Raw genomic sequence first — 24,654 nt, 5'->3', positions numbered from 1 at the left:
CACACCGCACCATGCACTCATTTGAGGCGTGCCTTAAGTGAGGCGTGCCGTGCATGCACACACACAGACTCACACACACATACACGCCCCCACACAAAAGATACAAAGATCCACCACATCGCCTTAACAGACTGTAGGGGCAAGTGCTGTTAGCGAGCACCTATGAATGCCGGAACGGCACACGAGGGGGTGGGTGGCCAGCACCACGCCCGACCGCCTTTGTCTCCCCAGTGGCAGTTTACACACCGCACCAGGTACTCATTTCAGGCTGAGTCGACCTAGGGGAGGCCCAGAACCGGTTCAGATAATCGACATTGGGTGTTGGCCGTGAGCGGGAATCGAACCCGGGTCGCCAGGTTCATAGCGCTCCCAAGTACATACACTGTGTGTATATACTCTGTAGATGCGCTGTGTGTATGTACTGTGTGTATGTACTGTGTGTATGCACTGTGTGTATGCACTGTGTGTATGTACTCTGTAGATGCGCTGTGTGTATGTACTGTGTGTATGTACTCTGTAGATGCGCTGTGTGTATGTACTGTGTGTATGTACTGTGTGTATGCACTGTGTGTATGTACTCTGTAGATGCACTGTGTGTATGTACTGTGTGTATGTACTGTGTGTATGTACTGTGTGTATGTACTGTGTGTATGTACTGTATGTACTGTAATGTGGCGGTTAGCCTGGTGTTGTGGCCGAGCGTCGTGTTCGAGCGGGATGCTCGTAGGCTCTCACCGTATTCTTCGTGTCCGTACGCGTAGTACCGTGCGCTGCTGGCGACACAAAACAACGGCGGCGGTCAGTCGCGAGCGACGGCGAGGGATGCGTCACGCTCGCGCCCACCGGCACCCCGGACGGGGCCGTGTGTTGCCGGGGCCGTTGGACGTGTCGGGCCCTCGGTGGTGCTGCGATCTCGGCGACTCGTCGTGGTTATTGGTGGCAGCTTGTAACGCGCCGAAAAGTATTTACGCTCAGTCTCGAAAGGCGGGGAGAAGGCACTCAAGAGGCAGAAACACGATTGGCACGGTTGGCTACGCACAGCGCTCAATAATTTCAATGTACGTGTGTACAAGCGGGGAAAGGCAGCTGTAGCAGCAGCCACGCGGTGAGGAGTCGGTGTTAATGGGCCCAGATGGCGATGTGGCCTAACCAAAAAAACAATTTACGATTCGCGATATGTGGCCGTGAAAACCTCCTGCGCACCAAGCCTGACCGCATTGTCGTGCAGGGTTGTATGGTGAGTTCACGTGCGTATGTACGTTGAACTTCTTTCACACCATACGTAGACAACCGTGCTTATCGGAGGTGCGGGGCCAAGACAACAAACTAAACGCAAAAAGCAGTTTTAAAACAAATGAGTTTGTCAATCTAGATTGTTTAAAAGTGCTGAGCTCCAGTGGCTTCCTGATATCGGAAGGAAGAGCGCTCCAGACGGCCGCGGAAGCGCATCCGAAAGTGTGTGATGCGGTGTCCATCTTTGTTCGATGGCTCGCCAAAAGCCCCGCAACTGCGAGGATGACCGGAGATCACGTGATGACGAGATCAGCGAGGTGTTGTGCTTCAATTGTGGCAAGCACTGTGTGTGCAATGAGCACGACCTTACAACGGATTCTTTCGGCAGCCGGAAGCCAATGCAGCTCGGCGAGCACCGGACGGACACGGTGTCGGCTCTTGGGGTACCACCCGGTCACGACAAGAGCTGGAGAATTTTGTACGCAAGCCACAGCTTGGCAAGGCGAAGGCTAAAGGCTACGTTTGCACAGCCTCAACGGGAGGGGGGGGGGGGGGTGATGACTGCCGCGCACCGCCGATGGACCCCACGCCAGCCGGACGGGAGGCATCGCGTGGACACACACACCACGTATACATGCATGTGTGGGTAGGGCGCCGTGGTGGCTAAGAGATGTTAACTCCCTCGCCTGGTATACAGGAGGTCGTGGGTTCGATCCCGACCTGACGCCTGCTGCTGTATATTTAGAGTTTGCGTCTCTCTCTCTCCCTGTGGACACGTGGATATTCTCTGGGGCTTCTGGTTTTCCCTCTCCACATTTAGAATCAACGTCACCACGTGTTTAGAGTAATTGGCTGCTGCTATAAATGTCCACATGATGATGACGACGATAAGCCACTTCGCTGAGCTATTGTTTGCGATGGGCCAGGTCGCTTCTGAACAATGAGCTCCATAGCTCAGTGGAACCTTACCTGGTTGGAATTGAATTAATTTATTCGTAGTTTAGTCTTGATATAGATATCTAAATGAATCACTGTGATGAGCGCAGATGCACGTGGGTGCGCTGTGCGGGACCCACCTGCTGGGGTTGGACGCGGCGCTCTCGTAGCTGACGGTGTACGTCTCCTCCTCGTACTCCTGCAGCGCGAGACAAAACGGACGTCACACGCCAGAACAGATCAGAACATGTGATTTGCACCAGAGGTGATCCGATGACCAGCAGCTCAAGACGAACGTGGCACGAGAGACGGGGGGGGGGGGGGGCCTCGCCTCCGCGTGCCTTCGACGGAAAATCCGTCGCATAGGCTGAAGCTGTCGTCCAGAGCAGCGGCTCAAAAGAACTTGGATCGTGTGGTCGGCTTGTTGATTAGACCACCGGCTCACAAGAGTCGAGAAAAACGTGGGCCACCTAAAGCTGTCTGAATCGGTCCAATTTGGTGGACTGAATGACAAAATGTACGCTTACTCGGTTCTGTTGAGGTGGCCGTCTGGATGAAGGCCGAGTGCTTTTGTACGTGCAGTGCTGCAACACCGAGCGAGGTCATCCTCGCAGCAGCGGCGTCTGGCTAAGCCATCCAACAGAATCGGTCACCGTATCACGCACGCTTTCAGATGCGCTTCTGCGGCCGTCTGGAATGCTTTTTCTTCCGATATTAGCAAGTCACTGGAGCTATGTGCTATTACATCATTATCTAGATTGAAACTCATCTCTGTACAACGGCTTTTTGTGCGTTTAGTTTGTCGTCCTTCCCTCGCATCTCCGATGGGTACCATTGGCTACATACGGTGCGAAAGGATTTCAACGCACGCACGCACATACAAATATATGCGTCAAGCTGCCTTACGGCGACGTTTTTCCCATCAAATTCGAACGAACGCCCTGAGAAGCGCCGTGGCCTCTGCTACGCTGCGGGCGGTAGTCAGACAAGCACGTGCCCGCAGCGAGTCTGGCGACGTTCATCGGTTCCTGCCAACCGCGCTGGCGCCAATCCAGAGTTCCCCCTTTCCCGGGGCAGATACCACAAACTTTTAAGCGGGCGGCAAGCTTATAAAACTAAACGATCGAACGAGTTCTTCGGCAAAACGGCGCCCCGAGGGACGTTTTTTCTGAAACAAAACCCCACCCTGGTTATTTGCATCGTGGTGATGATTAATTTATTCGTTCGTCGCGGGCCCGAGGTGTCCCCCTTCTGAACACCAGCCGCCGCTGACGAGGACAAGCCCTTCGCGGGGGTAGCGCGCGGCCCGACGCGAACTCGCCGACTCGCTATCAAACTTTGTTGGTGTCGTAACTTCCACGCGATTTTCGCTTTTATCCCGACCGCGCCGATCGGCGTCACCGTCGCCGCACTGAACTCTTGCGCCGCAGTGCAGCGACCCTCTGCGCTCGAGGACGGTCCCGTGGGAGCGGATATCACAGAGCTACCACCGATATATCCGTTCCATCACTGGTCCTTGTAGAACAAAACAAGGTTCAAATTGCATCGATGACGGCTCGGGGTTGTGTGTGTGTGTGTTCGCTCTCGCGCAGTACGTAGCCAACCGTGCTAATCGGAGGAACAATGTTATCGGCTGTGAGAGAGGGAGGGATCGATATGAGGAGTTATTATGGTGCTTGTATCTTTGTTGACAGATGGATGCATTGCAACAGAGCCCCAGGCTCTTGGAAACTAGGGCTGAACGATTTGGGAAAAATATATGATTGCCATTTTTCTGACAGATATTGCGATTTCATTACCACATGATACCATCAAAATCTGAGCTGCTCTATGCAAGGATGAGAACTTAAAAAATATGAATTGCTTCCAACATGTATTTATAAAAATGTTTGAATTGAAATAGAACAATCAAACATAGAAGAATTGTGAAGTTAAATAAATAAAGTAATAGTAATTCAATTTTTTACAATTTCAATGAGAAAGTAATAGGACTTTTAAAATCGCAGCCTTTGCAATTTGCTAATCGCATTGTTTAAAATTGCGATTTCGATTTGAAATCGATTAATCATTCAGCCCTAATACAAACGTTTGGTTTTTTAAATTTCGTGCTCAGACAATCGACAAAATGACGGGAGAGTTTTCGCTTGCCGAAAATTGCCCCGGCGCGACGCGGTAAAAATTAACTTAGCACAGGCTACCGGACACGCGCCGGGCTGTACGACGCGGGCAGCCCATCAGACGAGTCCACTGCCAATTCATCCAGCGATCGATGGCAGGGCGAAATCTTGGCCCTCGTCCAGGCAGACACGGCCACAAATGGGTATCTAGCGCCGCCGAATGTGTGCGAACACGAGCGACGCGGGGAAAGACAAAGGCGGCCGCCCGGACCTTCATCGGCTGCTTGCTGGCGGCGCCGTCAGGTGTGGTGGTGGTGGGGGGCGCCACATCGCGGCAGCGTGCGTGGTGTGGCGTGCGTTGTGCCGCGCGCGTGGTGCCACTCACGTATTCTCCAATGCGTTGGCGCCGGCGCCGCCAGGTACACGTCGTGGGCGTCGCGCGCATGGGGGCGGGCGGGCACCGCGCCTGGCACGGCGCCGTGCGGCGCGCGCACCACGCGCACGGGGCGCGACATGGGCAGCGCTACCGCCGCCACCACGTGGCCACTGCTGCTGCAGTGGCCAAGCAGGGGGAGAGGGGAGGAGGTGGGGGATGAGGGGAGGGCGGAGGGGAGGGTGAGGAGGTAGGGAGGGGGAGGAGAGAGGGATGAGGGGGATTAAGGAGAGAGGGGGAGGAACGTGAGAAAGAGGCAGGTAGCGTGAGAAGCAGGTGGGGGGAAGGGGAGGTGGGTAAGGCGAAGAGGAGAAGGAGGAGGTGGGGAGGGGGAGGAGGTGGGGAGGGGGAGGAGGTGGGGAGGGGGTGGGGAGGTGGGTAAGGCGAAGAGGAGAAGGAGGAGGTGGGGAGGAGGAGGAGGTGGGGAGGGGGAGGAGGTGGGGAGGGGGGAGATGCGGAAGAGGGGAAGGAGGAAACGAGCTCAATCAGAAACATGCGTCGCCACCACAACACCCGCAGAGACACCTTGCCAGGGCATCATCATCATACCACCACCACCATAAACATCTTTAATAAAGATAATTACCACGAAAGGCAGCTTGCAGAGCGACTGACTTTTGAACATTTTCATGTTTTTTATTGCGAACTTTATCGCCCTGCACAAATGTTTACGTGCTATTGCGGCGTAACAGGATGCAAGAGACTACGGAGCATGAGAACGAATGACTCCCAGAATTGTTTTAGCCGCGTTTGCCGAGCGAGGAACGGGAGATTTACCACCCGCGCGGACCAAAGTCTCTCCGTTGGCCAAGATTGAGCGCCACGCGATATTAATACTCATCACCCTGTTGAACGCAACACTTTGTGCCCGCCACAGTTCACTTTTGCGCTTTGAAACGAACGCGCTCGCCCACGGTTTAACTGGCAATTTATTTTTTGAAAAAACAAACCCCCTTTAAGAAGATGCTAAAACCTTGATTCACGATCGATATTTGGGGGGAAGGAACGCGTAAAGATAATGGCGTTAAGACCCGCCGGCGAGCGCCGCGGCCGAACGGGTCTACTCGCCACACCGCCATGAAGAAGGCCGGAGCCTGAATGGGCTACTTTGGTTGTGAGGATTTCTCCTCTTCTGGACCCGATGGGCCCAGCAAGTCATGACGATCGCAGTCACTCACCCACACCACTACCCGTCACCCCACTCACTCACCCACACCACTACCCGTCACCCCACTCACTCACCCTAACCACTACCCTACCCCCCCACTCACTCACCCACACCACTACCCTACCCCCCCACTCACTCACCCACACCACTACCCTACACTCCCACTCACTCATCCACACCACTACTCGACACCCCCACTCACTCACCCATACCACTACCCTACCCCCCCACTCACTCACTCACACCACTACCCGACACCCCCACTCACTCACCCTAACCACTACCCGACACCCCACTCACTCACCCACACCACTACCCGACACTCCCACTCACTCACCCAACCCACTACCCTACACCCCACTCACCCACACCACTACCCTACACCCCACTCACTAACCCTAACCACTACCCTACACCCCACTCACCCACTCCACTACCCCACACCCCACTCACTCACTCACTCACCCTAACCACTACCCTACACCCCACTCACTCATTCACCCACACCACTACCCGACACTCCCACTCACTCACCCACACCACTACCCTACACCCCACTCTCCCACACCACTACCCTACACCCCACTCTCCCACACCACTACCCTACACCCCACTCACTCACCCTAACGACTACCCTACACCCCACTCACTCACCCTAACCACTACCCTACACCCCACTCACCCACACCACTACCCGACACCCCACTCACTCACCCTAACCACTACCCTAAACCCCACTCACTCACCCTAACCACTACCCTACACCCACTCACTCACCCTAACCACTACCCTACACCCCACTCACTCACCCTAACCACTACCCTACACCCCACTCACCCACACCACTAGACTACACCCCACTCACTCAACCAACCACACCACTGTTACACATGTGTTGGTCCGGCAGAAGGAGGGGGGGGGAGTTCGTTCCCAGCAATGCCAACGGGTGTCGACCGTCATACCACCCCCTAAACACGTGTACATTTGTGTCGTGAGACAGCAGGAAAACGAGATTGCCGAAAGGGCTGCTTGCGGAGCCACTTCGTCGAGCGCACACACGCACACACACACGCACACACACGCACGCACACACACGCACGCACACACACACACGCACGCACACACACACACACACGCACACACACGGACGCACGCACGCACACACACACACGCACGCACACACGCACACACACACACGCACGCACGCACACGCACGTACACACGTGCGCAGGCACATGCACGCACACACACGCACATGCACGCACACACACGCACGTAGACATGTACGCACGCACATGCACGCACACACACGCACGCACACACACACGTGTGGCGCACTTGAGCCATCGTGCGACGCACGAGTCACGCAGGGAAGAGCGCGACGGCGGCGGCTCGCGCAGTCACCGTGAGTCACACGATGACACTCTACACTATTTGCATACGCGGGTGACCTTTCCATGGTCACGGCTAATCAATCATCATCGACGCCACCTTGCCACACTCCTTCCTCCCTACTCACTCCCTCCCCCTCCTCCCTCCCTGCCTCCTCCTCTTCCCTCCCCCCTCCTGCTCCTCCTACACCCTTTCTCCTCCCTCTCCCTTCCTCCTCTTCTCTCCCCCTCCCTCCTTCTCCGCCAAGTTCTTATCGCCTTCTGCTCGATTCGAGCAACGGCCAAAACTCTCTCGTCTGTTGAAACTCCGATCGCGCGCCCTTCTGTTGCGGGTCCGCTTTGGCATTCCGGGCATTTTTCGAGGCCTCTTTCGCAGCGACCGCGATTAAAATCGAATGCAAAACCAACAAGAACAACGGCATGCCGCGGGTTGTTTTGTCGGCGCGTCCATCCTGCGCAGAGAGATGGCCCGCGGCCAGCAATAAATGGGTTTATTTCACATCCTGGTGTAATTAATGGGTACGGATGGGAGTAATTAAAGGGTATAGGGACGGGAGTAATGAAAGGGTACGGAGTGGCTAACGTCTCATGGCAGACGCGAATGAGTGTGTGCTAATGTGGAAAGACCGAGCGGACCATCGACCACACAGAGAGTGAAGCACCGCAAATTTTACACGAGTCTCAAGGTACTCCACGCGAGTCTACGAGTCTCTACGTAAGCATCGGAGTCGCCGTGTGAAACCAGACAGGAGTTGAACAGCGGTGAACTCGGAACGTCCCACGGAGGAACTGCAGCAAGACGTAGACGTTGTTGCTCGTCACGCAGGCAGAGGAAGATGAAGAAGCTAATTCTCACCGTGCCATGTGGTGGGGGGCTTGACGAGACACGGGGCGGCCTCTCCCGGGCGGCCCGTGGCTCGCGGGAGCTGGCACCAGGCCGTAGGCCTCCTCCTCTTCGCCGTTCATGTAACTCGACTGCCCGTTCGTTTCGTAGTCCTACAAAAACAGAGATACCCCGCATAGCCTTAGCAAACTGTAGGAGCAAGTGCTGCTGTTAGAGAGTAGCACCCTATGAAGGCCGGCACGGTACACGAGGGGTGGGTGGCCAGCACCACGCCCGACCGCCTTTGTCTCCCCAGTGGCGATATTATTACACACCGCGACGTGTTACGAACCCGGCGACTCGAGTTCGATTCCCGCTCACGGGCAAACACTGGTGACGATTATCTGAACCGGTCCTGGGGCCTTCCCTAGGTCGACTCAGCCTCAAATGCACTGTACCAGCCACCCACCACCTCGTGTGCGTGCCGTGCCGGCCTTCGTAGGCGCTTGATACTCGCTCACAGCACTTGTCCCAACAGTCTCTTACAGGCTATATGGGGGGGGGGGGGGGGGGGTGTGGAGATGGAGATCTTTTCTCTTTGTCTTGCTCTTCATTTGCCGAGCGAGGCCTGCTCACCGGCTGGAGGAAGTTTTGCAGCTCGGCGATGGCGGCCGCCATGCGTGCATACGCCTCCTTGGGCGGCGCGTTCACCATGACGAACACGTGCAGCTGCTCCTTGAGGTGCGAGTACTTGAGCTCCGCGCCGTTCCGCAGCTCCTCCTCCTGCAAGCGCAGCAGCGGCGGGAGCAGCAGTAGCACAGCAGCAGCAGCGGGAGCAGCAGTGTAGCAGCAGCAGCGGGGCGTGGAGGGAAGCTTTTAACACAAAGTGCTTGCCGCTAATGAACCACAGTACCTTGACTGATCTCGTCAAGGAGCATAAACCATCATCACACAAACTCCGGTCATCATCCTCATAGCAGCAGCGACGCTGGCCATCGAACAAAGGCGGTCCCCGCATTGTGCGACACTTTCAGAAGCACTTCTGCGGCCGTCTGGAATGCTCTTCCTTATGATATTAGAAATTCATTTCTTTAGAACTGCTTTTTGTGTTTGGTTTCTTGTCCTTCCCCCCCCACCTCCGATTAGCACGGTTGGCTACGTACGGTGCGAAAGAAGTTGAACATACAGGCCTACACACGTACATACCTACAATCCGTCGAGGCACGAGGAACAACATCATCGCCTCTGTTGCGAGGGCGACCTGAGCTACATCAAGGTCAATTTAAGAACACGAACGATATATAAAACACTACGTAAATCTAACAGCTATAAACTGAATGCAACAATAAATCAATACGGCACAATGTGACTATGGATAAATTGCACCTGAAAGATATTAATTAACACCGGCCAGCGTTCGTCAAACACCGCTAAGTAGCTGGCGATAGCATACAAATACAAACGCGAGCTGCTGCATTCAGCACCCGGGGCGAGACGACGCACATCGAGTGCGTCAAACCACGCGCGTTACAACCCGAGAATACATCGGAGAGCCACATTTGGATGTCTCTGGCCCAACGCTTCTCCCGCCAAGTTCAACGCACGCATGGGACCCTTCAAACCCTCCCCCAGTGCACTCTGTCCGACAACGTAGCCGCTCCGGTTCGCCGGCGAAGTTCGAGTCAACGGATTCGAGAGGCGATCCACAGCGGCGTTACGTCACGGCGAAGCAACATGCCCAATCACACACTGTTGTGTCCAATCAAAGACGAAGATCCCCAGTATAGCCTGAATAGACTGTTGGGGCAAGTGCTGTTAGCGAGTAGCACCTATGAAGACTGGCACCGTACACTAGGGGGCGAGTGACCAGCACCACGCCCGACCGCCTTTGTCTCCCCAGCGGCGATGTTTTCACGCCACAACGGGTACTCATTTGAGGTCGAGTCGACCTAGGGGAAGCCCAGGACTGGTTCAGATAATGGTCACCGGTGTTGGCCACGAGCGGGAATTGAACTCGGGTCGCCGGGTTCATCGCGCAGCACCAACCACAACACTACTGCTCCCCATACCCAGTCGCGTGCACAGGACGCACCATGGCCGTCAGCCGCGGGCAGCAGGGCACCCGGTCAAGGCGAGGGGTGCAGCCGTGGGAACTGGTTAGGCGGCGACGCCATCGGGCAGCAGTGTCAACGGTGCAACCTTTCATTTGAACCCTACCCCCCCCACCCCATTGTAATGCTGTGGACGAACTGGGAGGTTGTTTCATCTGTCAACGGGGACCCGCAGTCTCTACCAAGCAGGCACTCTCCACCAGGCTCAACCACGCTGTGCATGCTTGCAGCACCGGTCAATCTACAACCACTCTTCAGAGACACTTAAAATAGCCCACCTCGTTCTTAAAAGGCCTCAAGTCTTTCTAAAGTCCCCACCTCGTTCTCAAAGGCACCGAACCCTTTTTTAAAAAGCAGGCGCAGAGGCCACTCGCGGTGTGGCATTCATTCCTCGCTCGCAGCGAGCCTTCGACACTTCACGTGGCCTCAAAGTGCACCTGGCCTGGCACAGGAGCAGTGGTGTCGTCACCGCCGCTGAGTGGCGGAAGGCGTATATTAGTATTGGTGCGTGAGTTCGCGTGGGGAGCGGGAGTGGAGCGGTTCGTGCGATGTGCTACTAACCCGGCGTCCCGAGTTCGCGGGATGAGACGCAGCGCGACGAGCAATGCGGCGGCCTACGCTCAACCCACCCCTCCGAGGAGCCTGGAATGCGTTCCGTGTTTCCTGAAAGCCGTTGAGTCAGTTCGCCTTTTTGAGTCCAGGGTCAGCTTCGAGCGAGCGCTGTCGAGCGTTGTCAAGCCGGGTTTGCAACACGCGCACAGCGGGTTTGCCTCGAGATCCGCCAAGCGTTCTCTGGCTCTCTCTGCTGTGCCGAGGTGGGTGGCCAGCCCCATGCCCGGTTGCCTTCGTCTCCCCAGTGGCGATGTTTATTTACACACCGCACCAGCCACTCGTTTGAGGCCGAGTCGGCCAGGTGGAGGCCCAGGACCGGTTCAGATAATTGTCACTGGTGTTGGCCGTGAGTGGGAATCGAACTCGGGTTCCCAGGTTCGTGGCGCAGTGCGCTAACCGCTACGCCAGCGCTACCTATACACAGACTGCGCACGCGCACGCACACAACCACGCGCAGACAGACAGATGACCGAGTCGGGAATCAGACCCAGACCCTTTTTGCCGTGTGGCGGCGGCGGCGAACATCGGCCACCGGGCGCGGCCCAACCAAGAGAGGAAGCAGCACATTTGAATGACAAGGCCTGAATTAGCACGGCAAAAAAAAACAGCAGGCGTGAAATCAGAAGGTAATCGCGGTATTTATAGCGCCTGGGGCAGGGCAGGGAGGGGCGCATTCCAGCGGGGCCAGCGCCCGTCCCGGCCTCACACCGAGGAGAGCCAGGGCCCAGCCTCTACATTCCGAAACCCAGAGCCATGCTCCGCACTCCTCCCGCACTCCTCCCACATATCTACCGCACGTCACCCGCACGACTCCCCATGTTGCAGTGACCGCTAAGGACTGACGAAACTCGCCCCACCTTTTCAACTGCTGCCCCAGGGGTTCGAATGGACGTTCGGCGAACCTCTGGATTGCGAGCCCACTTCTTAAAATCCACCAACTAATATTGAATTGTTTACCAGGTAAGGCTTTAGTTTGTCGTCCTTCCCGCGCACCTCTCGTTAGCACGGTTGGCTACGTACGGTGGAAAAGAAGCTCAACATACATGCACACAGGCTCCACTGAGCTATTTAACTCTTTTTCAGAAGCGACTTGGCTATCACAAATTATAGCCCTACGAAGTGGCTTATCATCATCGCATGTTCATTTACAGCAACAACCAAATACTCTTAAAAGCGTTATGTTGATTCTAAAAACTGAGAGAAAAGACCACACGACCACGGGAAGAGAGAGAGAGACACGCAAACTCCAAAGAAGCAAGCGTCAGGGTCGATCCCATAACCTCCTGCATACTGTGGCGCCCCGTATGGTGGGGTAAAGTGTGGGTACATGGAAACAGCAGGCCAGAGCCAGAGGCAGACCCAGCAAGAGGCGATTCACGCCATGTGAGTCACGTGGGTTAGTTTGACCATACCTCACCACACTAGTCCGTGCGGGGTGGTGAAGGCAGAGGGGCACAGGCGTACAGTGCAATAATACATTTTGCTGCGTTGCTCTCTGCCGTCCACCACGTGACCAAACAACCGACAACAGCTGTGATGCATCGCAGTCGACCGTCAAAGCCCTGCACAGGCTAAACCCAGCTCAGGTTCTGAGAACTGATGGGAGCGGGTGGTGGGGTGGAGGGTGCATTCCGGGTGATTTGGCGATGGGCAAAGAGATGTCTCTATACAAATATACAACAAAGACACAGATCCCCCCTATAGCCTTTAACAGACTGTTGGGGCAAGTGCTGTTAGCGAGTAATACCTGTGAGCGCCGGCACGACACACGAGGTGGTTGGGTGGTCAGCACCACGCCCGGCCGCCTGTGTCTCGTTAGTGCCAATGTTTACACATTGCACCAGGTACTCATTTTCGGTTGAGTCGACCTAGGGAAGGCCTAGGACCGGTTCAGATAATCGTCACTGGTGTTGGCCGTGAGCGGTGAATCGAACCCGGGTCGCCAGGTTCGTAGCACAGCGCGCTAACCGAAGAGCAGAGCTCTTCGCCTGCTCGAGTCAAGGAACCGTGGCCGCGGATGCTGGAAAGTGGAACGGATGCGACGCGGTCCGTCTCTCCAACGGGACCCCCCGGGACCCAGTTTGGTTTCCTCTGATGCCACCTGCACAGCGAAGGAAGGCAAGAGGCAGAAACGCCACCGGCGAACGCACCGTTGCTCGTACGTAATGCACGTGGAGCTTCTTTCGCACCGCACGTAGCCAACCCTGCTAATTGGAGGTGCGACAGGGTACGACTCGCCCTCAAATGAACGACCTGGTGCGGTGTGTAAATATTGCCACGAGGGAGACAAAGGCGGCCGGCCGAGGTGCTGGCCACCCACCTCCTCGTGTGCCATGCCGCTCTTCATCGGTGCTCCTCGCTAACATCAAAGTGTGCTGCCCTCGAGTGTGAGTGTGGGCCAAGGTAAAAGGATCTCAGAGGGAGCTCTGTGATGTCCGTTTTCGCGGGGCCGTTCACGAGCACGGAGGGTGAGACGCACCGCCCCGCAAGCCTTCCGGGCGGATTGTACCGCGCGGTGATAACGCGACACCGATTGTGCGACGGGGATAGCATCGGGGGGAAACCACTCTTCTGTTTTTGGCAAATCAGAAGATTGAGACCGACGGCGCAGGCAGGTTGAACGAACACAACGCGGCGCCGTGGCGGGGAGCCGTGATGGCTAGGTGTTGACCTTGCCTGGTTCGCAGAAGGTTTGTGGGTTTCGATCTTGACACTGATGCCTGACGTACTATATATTTGGAGTCTGCGTTTGTCTCTCTCTCCCCATGGTCACGTGGATTTTTCTCCGGGTCCTCCGGTTTTTTCTATCCACATTTTGCATCATCACGCATGTTTAAGAGTGTTTGGCTGCTGCTATACATTCCAGGTGATGATGATGATGATGGGCCACTTCGTTGAGCAATCATTTACGATGGCCGGGTCGTATTTGAAAAGTGCTAAAGAGCCTTACACAGTGAACTAAAAATATTCTTGGTTCTTTCGGAAATAATAAAATAATAAAAATAAAACTATTAAATTCTCACGTTTCGATTGCAACACAAGCAATCATCATCAGGTGTGAAAACCACTTTTTTCAAATTTTCTTGCTGTGTTAAACCGAAGAAAAGAGTTTTAAATCTTAACTGATTTAAAAGTGCATGGCTCCCAGTGGCTTCCTAACATCAGAAGGAAGAGGCGTTCCAGACGGCCACAAGCAGCGCAATCTATACATAGCAGCTCAGTGGGGGCCTTACCTGGTAAAATAAAAACGTTAAAAGTTTTGAAAACGGCATGGACGCTCGGCTGTGGCTGCACGCATGGGAGAATGCGAGACACCGACGGTGGCTGGGGGGGCGGTGGGGGGCGGGGGTTCTGTGCCCACTCCTCAACTGGACGTCAGCAGCGAGGCGATTGTCCTTCTGAGAAAACCCAGAACACGGCTCCTATTGTGCACTCCGTGAATGGGCGGCGAGCCCACGCGACGATTTCACACGGACGGCGGCGGCGCGACGGCCATCGGCGCACCAACGGTGGCAGAGTGCAGCAGCTCGGTTAATTAAAAAAACCCGCAAAAAGTAGTTCTTCATTGTCTTCAACGCAACTGTTTGAACAAGAATGGGGTTTTAGTTTTTTAACACAAGTAGATTGTTCATTGCCGACAGTACCACTTGTAATTGGCTTCTTACGCCCTCCTCGTCCTTCCCACCACCGTACAAAAAGAAGTTAAACGAAAAAACGCGGATACCTGACGCAGCCAGGTAATAAATGTGTCACGTGACTTGCAAAGTGGGCAAGTCTGTTGCCACTTCAGCAGCAGCAACAGCGCAATGTTTCGCTCGAGATCATGCCCAGCATCATCAGGTTGTTAACCGGAGCTCAGATCTCGAGATCCATGCTGGCCACTAATCTCGACCACAATGTCACAGCCATTAAAAAAATTGCAAGATTCCTCTTCAACGACGACACCGGTGGTGCCGCTGAAGCAGTTATACATTTGGCCACGTGCGATCCGCACATGTGATCCACACGTGCGATCCGCATGTGTGATACACGTGTGATTCACGCATGGATCGCATGTGTGTGATTCCCGTTTGGTTCACGAGACACTTTTTCATTCATTGGGTGCGTCGGTTGGACCTGTGAGACGAGTAAAAGCTGCATGGGGAAAAAAACCCTTCAGGGTGTCTTCTCGGGAACATTCTCTCCTCGGGTCGAACATCCATCGTGAGAGTCTCGGCCATTAATCATCACAGAATGGAGGCCGGTACTTTCCCAAGCCCACTTTCTTTTGTTCACAATCAAAAGCGACGTCTCCAACCTGCGGGTTATGTTCGCGAATTCACGCGCGTCCAGGGGTTATTCCCAGCGTGCATCCCTGCCGCTTTGCGCACCTTTCCACCGCAATGTTTGGCAATCCTCGTGTTTTTTTGTACGTATCCCCCCCAACTACTCATTACGTATCCCCTGCAGTCGCCCTGCTTCGCCCTTCGAGGCATCACACGGCAACAGCGCACGCATCCGCCTCGCCCTTCCACTGGGAGCAAAGCACTTGCTTGCAACTGCTTTTGGTTGCGTCTAGTTAGTTGTCCTTCCTCCCGCACCTCCGATTAGCACGGATGGCTACATACGGTGCGAAAGAAGTTCAAAATACACTATTAATTAAACTATTTTTATTTCACCAGGTAAGGCCCATTGAGCTATTCAGCTCTTTTCAAAAGCGACCAGGCTTCAACGAAGTGGCTTATCGTGTGGAAATGTATGGTAGCCAAATACTGTACAAGTACGTCTCTAAATCGAGAGGATAAAATCTGAGTACCCGGAGACATCCACGCGACCACTGGTGGAGAGAGAGAGAGACACCGCAAACTCTGAATATAAAGCAGCAGGCGTCAGGGTCGGGATCGAACCCACGACCTCCTGTATAGCAGGTGAGGCAGTTAACATCTCCTAGCCACGTACGTGCAACGAATCTGACGTTAATGTCAGTGACGTTCCAGAAGGGTCTAAAGAGGGGCGAGAGGGGCAGCCGACGAAAAATTCAAAACGACTTTCATGTCCGCGGCCGCTCACCGATGATGCCGGACCGCCCATCGGACATTTTTGTGATGGCGGCCAATAAAAGTCAGGCTCACGACGTCGTCGCCGCTGCCGCCATTGTCGTCGTCCGCCACTTTTATTTGACGCTCACAAGGTGGGGGGGAGGGGGGGCTTCAAAGGGGTATTAACAGTGGAAAGCTTCCTCCTCCCCCCCCTTCCTCCGTGGGAGATAACATTTACAGCATTCAGTAGCCCAAACACGTGGTCGCGACCGACCCAGTGTGAAGGTCACACGTTCAACTAATCTAAACTGCACGTGCGCACGTGGCCCGCCCCCTCCCCCCCACCATTAAAATAGTCATACCTATCAGACTGGACATTCGTTTTTCTTCACGGTTCGACGGCCAACGCTGCTATTAACAAAATAACACGTGATGTACATTTGAATTAAATAAATTATTTTTTATTTTACCAGGTAAAAAGGCCCCACTGAGCTATGTAGCTATATATTTTTTTTCAGAGGCGACCTGCCAATCACAAATGATAGCTCGACAAAGTGGATTACCATCATCATCGTCGTGTGGAAATTTATAGCGGTAGCCAAATAATCTGATGTTGATTCTAAATGTTAAGGGGGAGGAAAAACTGGAGGGACCCGGAAAAAAGAATACACGCGACCACGGGGAGAGAGAGAGAGACGCAAATTCCAAATACAGTATACTAAAAAACAAAACTATTTTTTATTTTACCAGGTAAGGCCCACCGAGCCGTGTAGCTCTTTTTCAGAAGCGACGTGGCTATCACAAACAATAGCTCGACGAAGTGGCTTATCACGTGGAAATTTATAGCAGCAGCCAAATCCACACGACCACGGGGGGAACAAGCAAACTCTAAATATGCAGCAGGCATCAGGGTCGGGGTCGAACACCACGATCTCCTGTATACCAGGCGACACCTCGGCACCCTTTTCACCGGGCAGATCGCCCCCACTCCCCCTCTGCAAGACTGCTCAGTCCACGTGGCTGCCGCTGCTGCCGCTGCCAAACGATGTAGCGGGAGCCCAGAGTGCGCTGCTCCTTCATCATTCACCCCGTCACGTCTGTGTACATACCCACACTGGTGCATGTTTACAAGCTCGTGACATTTCACACAAAGAATATTTCGAACTTTGATACGGTCACCGGTAAAACGACCATAAACCCCCCCCCTCCAAACCTAACATTTACCCAACCCAAGGGGGGGAGGGCAAAACACCACGACACCCGAATAAATGGGTGCGACGTGAAAACGGAAGACCTGTCAACCGTGCAGGGCAAACAGCGCAGCCCCGCAATCGCTCGCCCGACGTCCTGGGAACGAATAATGTGGGATGGGGGGTACCCAACGCTGTGCCCCACCGCACGCGGCCTGCCGATGGTCGGTGAACAACCGTGGTCTTCGCTTTGAGACTTGAAGACGCTTGCGGCGCCGTTTCAACTGATGCTGGAGTCTAACCGGTGCGCCGTTGGGTTGCAAGTGCGGTCTGCGAACCGTTATACCGCGGTGGCGAGGAGACGTTAACTACCTCGCCTGGTATACAGAACGTCATGAGTTCGATCCCGACCCTGACGCCTGTTGTATATTTGGAGTTTGCATGTTCTTCCCGTGGTGGCGTGGGTTTTTCTCCGGGTCCTCCGGTTTTTTCCTCCCACATTAAGAATCAACATCGCGCATTCAGAGTATTTGGCTGCTGTGAATTTCCGCGTGATGATGAGCCATTTCATTGAGCCACTTCATTGAGCAATCATTTCTGATGGGCAGGTCGCTTCTGAAAAAGAGTTACATAGCTCGGTGGGCCTTACCTGGTAAAATAAAAAAACATTGTTTCGTTTTAAGTCCGTAACAGGTAACTGTAACGTTCCTTTTCTAGTTTTGTCTTTCACCAACCTCGAGTGCCAACGGTGTCACGTCACGAGATGCCGCATTCGTTCGGACCTCTCACGGAGCAGTGCGGCCCTTTGAGAGAACGGCCATCGGAAGGAGACGTCCGAGAACTACCTCCAAGATCCCTTCTCAACAAAATAGTTCCGCGGTTGGGTTTGTAAGCACAACCGAACGTTGGCAAGTTGGACGGTTACAAATAACGTCTCAACGGCGGTTCATTCGTAGGTGCGGACGTTCGTAAGTGGGGACTTTGTAGGTCGGGGACTGCCTGGAATGTTCATCCACATGACAGTCAACCCGAAAGTTTTAACTCAAGAGCTGGCCCAAGGGCTGGGAGATTTGGCACGGGCAATGCCGGGACACCTCCACGCCTCTCAAAACCGTTGCTTCCAAAACGCCGCATGCGGCTTGTCCACGCCGGGTAGTCGGCACACACCCCCCCACGTTTATTTTTTTTATATGAACGTTGACTCTTTGAAATTTGCCTGCTGGTTTTCTGGCACGCGATAAAACTTAACTCTCCGGTTTCGCTCTGCGAGCAACCGCCAATTATTTGCACGCAGACAAAAGGACCAGACAAAGATCGTCCCCGTCTTGTAGCCCGCCACAGACTGTCGCGGCAAGTGCCGTTGGCGAGCAGCAGCAGGCTGTGCAGGCCGGGACGGCACACGAGAGGGTGGGTGGCCAGCACCACGCCCGGCAGGCGCCTTTGTCTCCCGAGTGGCGACATTTACTGCACATTGCACCAGGTACTCATTTGACGCCAAGTCGACCTAGAGGAGGACAAGAACCGGTTTAGATATTCTCCACCGACATGGGCTGTGAGCGGGAATCGAACTCGGGTTGCCGGCTTTGCAGAGCAGCGCGCTAACCACGACAAAATCTATTATTATCCTGGAGGAATCCGATGAGCTATAAAGCTATTTTCACAGATGCCCAATAACGCTCCCCAAACTCAGTGTGCGTGTATATCCACACAGATATTGTTGTTTTTATGTACGTGTGTATGTATATACACAGAAAGACAAAGATACCTCGTGTAGCCTTAACAGACTGTTGGGGCAAGTGCTGTTAGCGAGCAGCTATGAAGGCCGGTATGGCACAAGCGTGGGTGGGTGGCCAACACCACGCCCGGCCGCCTTTGTCTCCCTCGTGGCGATGTTTACACACTGCACCAGGTACTCATATGACGCCGAGTCCCAGGACCGGTTCAAATGATCCTCACTGGTGTTGGCCGTGAGCGGAAATCAAACTCGGATCCCCAGGTTCGTAGCGCAGCGTGCTAACCGCTACACTGCCACTCCCCACAAACACACACACACAGACACCGTTGCTGTCATCACCTGTATCGAGACAGCGTTGCACCTGAACGTGAACACCCAGGCGTCATCGGCACCGGGCGTGTTTACTCCACGTCACCGCACGTGCACGCAAACTTCAGTCGCCACAGTCCACGTCGCGCAATCAATTTGCGATGGCTAAAGGTTGCACAGCGGGTAGAAGAATGACCGTCGAACACCGTTTCATTTAAAAACACACACACCACGCACTACAAAGATTTGCTCTCAGATGAACACGCACACAGACTCACGTTGGTCGTACAGAACGGCTGTTTGCACAGCACCTGCGTTGGTCACTGGTGCACTCAGTAGCCACAGTGAGGGCCACCCTTTTGTGACTCTGGGAGAAATCAGTGTTGACAATTGCACCGGGTAGGCACAGGAGACCCGAGTCAACTTTCACACAGTCCAGAATTGATCTGGATTCAGGCAATCGATAAAGCGCCCAAACAGTGAACGTCCCCCACTGTTTCCGCGCGGCATTCTTGGGATGCGGCCACACTTCAGACAGCCGCAGTGTAACTCCGCATTGTATCGCACAGACCTGGCACAACTACACAGAGAGAGACCGACACACTCGGCCCACAAGAGCCACGACCACAGACAGCCACAGACTTACATCGAGACCCACGGACTCACACGGAGACCCACAGGCTCCTCACACAAAGAGCCACAGAATCACCACGCAGTGACCCACAGACACCTCACACCGAGACTCACCACACTCTCAATTGGTAACATTGCCCCAGCAGCAAAAACTTCAAACTCAGAAAATATTTCCTGGTACAATTCATTATCTTGAGGATGCGTCTGGCCAAAAGCAGTTTACATTTTATGCAGAATTGTTTTTTAGCTATGGTAGGAAGCCCAACCCGCTCCCCCCCCCCCCCCCGAGGAATCCCATGCAGAACAGGGGTGAGAACGTACAAACCTCCACACATACAGGAACCCAGACTGGGGAATCGAACCCAAGCCCTGGGTTCGATTCGCCGGGCCGCACGAGTGACGCCAACCACGCACTCCAAACGAATCCCATTCCGTCAAGGTAAGGTGGAGCACTGCCAACCTGACATGAACACGCACCTACGCACGCACCTAAGAATGCACGCAACTAATCTGGACACAAAGCTCCGTCTCCAACACCGGCGCTGGCAAGGGCGAGTGTGTGTGTGTGGGCGAGTGTGTGTGTGTGTGGGCGAGTGTGTGTGTGTGTGCAAGCAGCGCAGGGTGGGCCACCGCTCGCAAACAAGCAAACACACGTCGGAGCTGCGGCAACACGAGTTCAGACGACACCGCCGTGGCACCCGTCCCAACGCTCCGCCCGAAGAGCCGGCGACCGCGGCCCCCACAGGTTCTCACACGCTGGGGGGGTGGGGGCGGGGGGGGGGCACACGTGAGTGGGGGTTGGCAGACGCGACGGGGGCACTGTGGGACTGATCTAGCGGCGGCGAAACTCCCTCTTCGTCTTCTTCTTGTCGTGCGGCTGCTGATGCGAATGCAGAGCAACAGCGGCTACGGTCTCACATTCAGGTGGCCAATCCAGCAGACAACAGCGTCAGGAGATAGCAGAGTAGTGTATCACTGTCGTCGTCGTCGTCGCTGCGATCTCTCTCTCCTTCGTATTTGTAGATGTGGGCGTTGCGTCGTTGCGTACGGTCTCCGTTCTGGACGACCACAGGCGTACACACTGCCGGGGAGTTTCACATTTTCCACTTGTGCACCAGGCATCCGCATCTACTGCCATGGTTTGTGCGGAAAATGCGGTTTAGGGTGGACCATGAGCAGCTTCGTGGAAGATCAAACACCGGGGATCCTCCACGTTGGGTCTCTTTCTGCTGCACGTTCACAAACGTCAGCAGAGACAGGATCCCAATGGTGGGGACTCTTCAGTTGAATTCCCACGCCGATGATGTCCCCACGGTGATGCACGCTACGCACTCATTCACGGTGATGAATGCTACGCACGAATTCACGGTGATGAACGCTACGCAATAATATAATTTACGGTGATGAATGCTACGCAGTCGTTCACGGTGATGAACGCTACGCAGTCATTCCTCTCTTGAGCACACCACTGCTGGAGGAGCGCACTTCACCGGGCCGGTCAGTTCGGATTGGCGAAAGCGGGCAGAATGGACGTGGCAGGCGTAGTTGTGGGGCACGCCGATTAATTTTTATGCACCACCCTCCCCTCCCGCCCTGCTGTCCACTGCATTACCCCACAGCCTATAGCAACTGCTACGCGTGGCAGTCTGCCACATCCGGGCTCTCAAAACCTTGCATAACTTCCAGAAGTGACGAAATGTGGGGCGGGGGGGGGGGGGGCACATTTCCAGGTGGTAGGTTACAAGATGTAACCTATCGGGGAACGGTTAACGATGATGTAGATGGTGGTGGTGAGATAATTTTCGTCTGGCATTCTGAATGGGCCCCTCCCCCGCGCCGCCGGTGAGGCAGGGCTGTCGTTGGATTACCGGCGTTATTTTGGGGCTTAACGTGCACGCCCGGCGTCGACTCGTCTTTACTATTCTCTCTTACGAACCCGACTTAGGACATGCCATCGCAAAACCTCAGAATTATAGGCTTAATGCCAGTAGAGAGCCTCCCTTGCTGACGTCCTCACCGTCAACTCGTCACAGTGAGCCACGGTGAGCCACGGTGAGCCACGGTGAGCCACCCAGGCTGGGCTCACGACCGTCCACGTTTCAGCATCGGCCATTACCAACCGGTGGGTCATGAATGTTCTCTGAAGCAGGCCCCCGCCCCGAGGGCGGTTAACTTGACCATGCTTCACCGTGGGACTGGGGAGTGGTTTATCGGTGAAAGAAGGCGGAGGAGCCATGAACCCGGGAAGGGGGTGGGGTCTATACCCTCCGGGCCGCACGTAACGTTATTTTTTTATTAAGGATACGACGTGTCGTAAATCGCGTTCACTGCGGCGGCTCTTGAAATGTTAACTTCAGTTTTTGTTACCGAAATGGTTGCCGACCCCCCCCCCCAACCCCCGCCCGCCCGCCCGCGGCATCGGACAAATACCGGTGAGCGCAGAAACACGCAGCAGCAATGGGACGACCGTGGCGTCCTCCACTGTGCACCCAGTCGACCCGCGGGCGCGAGGGCAACCCCCCCTCCCCTCCCCTACCGTCTAGGCCAGGGGTCGGCAACCTACGGCTCCGGAGCCGCATGCGGCTCTTTACAGGCTGCTTCTTGACAATGAGTATGTATGTACTCAGATGCATTGCGGCTCTTGAAATACTGAATTTTGTACCGAATTGGAAAGAAATGGCTCTTCTTGTTATTTTGGTTGCCGACCCCTGGTCTAGGCGCTACTACCCGCTGTGGTGGCAAGATGTTACAGACATGACAGTGGTGATGGTGGTGATGGTGGTGATGTTGATGATGATGTGGCTGTCTGGAATGCCCTTCCTTCCGATATTACGAAGCCACTGGAGAAATGGTGTTATAAAAAATCCAATTTTTGTGTTTAGTTTTTTGTTCCTTCCTCTGTAAATTCGATCACCATGGTTGGCGATGTACAGTGTGAAAGAAGTTCAACAGACATACTTCTCGCCGACGTGGCAAGATGTTAACTGCCTCGCCTGGTGTATAGGAAGTCGTGGGTTCGATCTCGACCTCTGTAAATTCGGAGCTTGTGTGTCTCTCTCCCCCGTAGTCACGTGGATTTTTCTCCACACCCTCCGATTTTTCCCTCCACATTTAGAATCAACGTCACACGTTTAAGAGTTTTTGAATGCTGCTACAAATTTGCACCTGATGATAAGCCATAGTTTTGTTTTTTTACTTTTTACCCAGGGTTCGACCCTGCTTGGCTTGCCAAGTACGGACAAGTTCACGCGCGGTGCGCGTTCCGGACGACCCGGTCGGCTCAAGAGCCACACACAAGAGACGGGCGTGGCCCGAGAATGGCAGGATGGGGGGGGGGTTTAGGGTGGGGGGGGCACGGCTGGGGTGGGGGCCCCCATGGACACGTGCCAGTGGCCCTCCCGTACCCACAAAAGCCTCCTCCGCGGGGGCGGGTTGGCATGACAGTATTCCGCGCGGGCGGGCGGACGGGACCGGGGCGCCGTGCAGTCGCCGGGCACGCGGCGACCGGCGGTCTAACCCAGGCGATGGGAGTCAAGCGTCAAAGTGACGTCGGTTCTGGGCGAGCCACGCCGCAGATGTCACGATGGCAGCGTGGGCCTCGTTTGTGAGAGCGGCGAAGGTGGGCGAGGCTCGCGTCACCACCCCCGTCGGGAATGGCGAATCGCGGGGGGAACATTCGTGGCCGCGCGCAGTTCCCAGTCGCTGTCGACGGACTCCGAAAAACAACGCGACAATTCTCGATTCGTCGGCTCAGTGTTTTCCGTTGCGTCAACTTTTCAACAAACGAAGAGGCTCCTGCGAAAATGCATCCACATTCAAGAAGACAGCGCCGCAATATATAACCATGCAGAACAAAAACAGACGCACACACACGTACGCGCACCGACACACGGACTCTTGAAAAATCAGCTGCCATGTGAACCGCAAAGAATGAAACTATCACCAAGTGCAGGGTGGGCCCGGCCAGTGTAGAGACCAAAAGTGAAAGTGGCGTGACCCGACCGACGCACAACAGCGAGCGCACGGCCCACTAAATAAACTCACGCGATGTGGTGACCGGTGACAGAAGTGAAACTGTGACGAGCGTTGCAGCAGCGCTGTCTCCGCAGCTTCCGCTTGTCACTCGCCCACTCATCAGGCGAGCGAGCGAGTGGATTGGTGAGTGAGCAACCGAGTGGGTAGGGATGATGAGCGAGCGAGCAGGAGAGCAAGTTGGTGAGTGACCGGGTGAGCTGGTGAGCGAGTGGGTGAGTGCACGAGCGAGTGGGTGAGTGACCGGGTGAGCTTGCGAGCGAGTGGGTGAGTGCACGAGCGAGTTGGTGAGTGATCGGGTGAGCTGGTGAGCGAGTGGGTGAGTGCATGAGCGAGTGGGTGAGTGATCGGGTGAGCTGGTGAGCGAGTGGGTGAGTGCACGAGCGAGTGGGTGAGTGATCGGGTGAGCTGGTGAGCGAGTGGGTGAGTGCACGAGCGAGTGGGTGAGTGATCGGGTGAGCTGGTGAGCGAGTGGGTGAGTGCACGAGCGAGTGGGTGAGTGATCGGGTGAGCTGGTGAGCGAGTGGGTGAGTGCACGAGCGAGTGGGTGAGTGATCGGGTGAGCTGGTGAACGAGTGGGTGAGTGCACGAGCGAGTGGGTGAGTGATCGGGTGAGCTGGTGAGCGAGTGGGTGAGTGCACGAGCGAGTGGGTGAGTGATCGGGTGAGCTGGTGAGCGAGTGGGTGAGTGCACGAGCGAGTGGGTGAGTGATCGGGTGAGCTGGTGAGCGAGTGGGTGAGTGTGTGTATCCGGTGCCACGGTGTTAACCGCCCCCCCGTACCTTCTGCTTGTCCCTCATCGACCCCCGCCCGCAAATGGCCATGCGGGCACCCGTGCTGGCCTGCAGCTGCTTCAGCGTCTCTCCCTTCGGCCCCAGCAGCTTCCCGATGAAGTTGAACTGCGAGGCGACAAG

General features: G+C 55.1%; 1 pseudogene; it reads right to left on the bottom strand.

Moving 5' to 3' along the window:
- LOC133340794 (KH domain-containing, RNA-binding, signal transduction-associated protein 2-like) overlaps positions 1-24,654 on the bottom strand; it is a 59,471-nt pseudogene that overhangs the window by 8,462 nt on the left and 26,355 nt on the right.

This window comes from Lethenteron reissneri, chromosome 10 (assembly GCF_015708825.2).
Source record: "Lethenteron reissneri isolate LAM-NWPU_2019-01 chromosome 10, ASM1570882v1, whole genome shotgun sequence".
Classification (NCBI taxonomy): Eukaryota; Metazoa; Chordata; class Hyperoartia; order Petromyzontiformes; family Petromyzontidae; genus Lethenteron; species Lethenteron reissneri.
The sequence above is the reverse complement of the archived record's forward strand: the minus strand, read 5'-3'. Positions and strand labels throughout refer to the sequence as shown.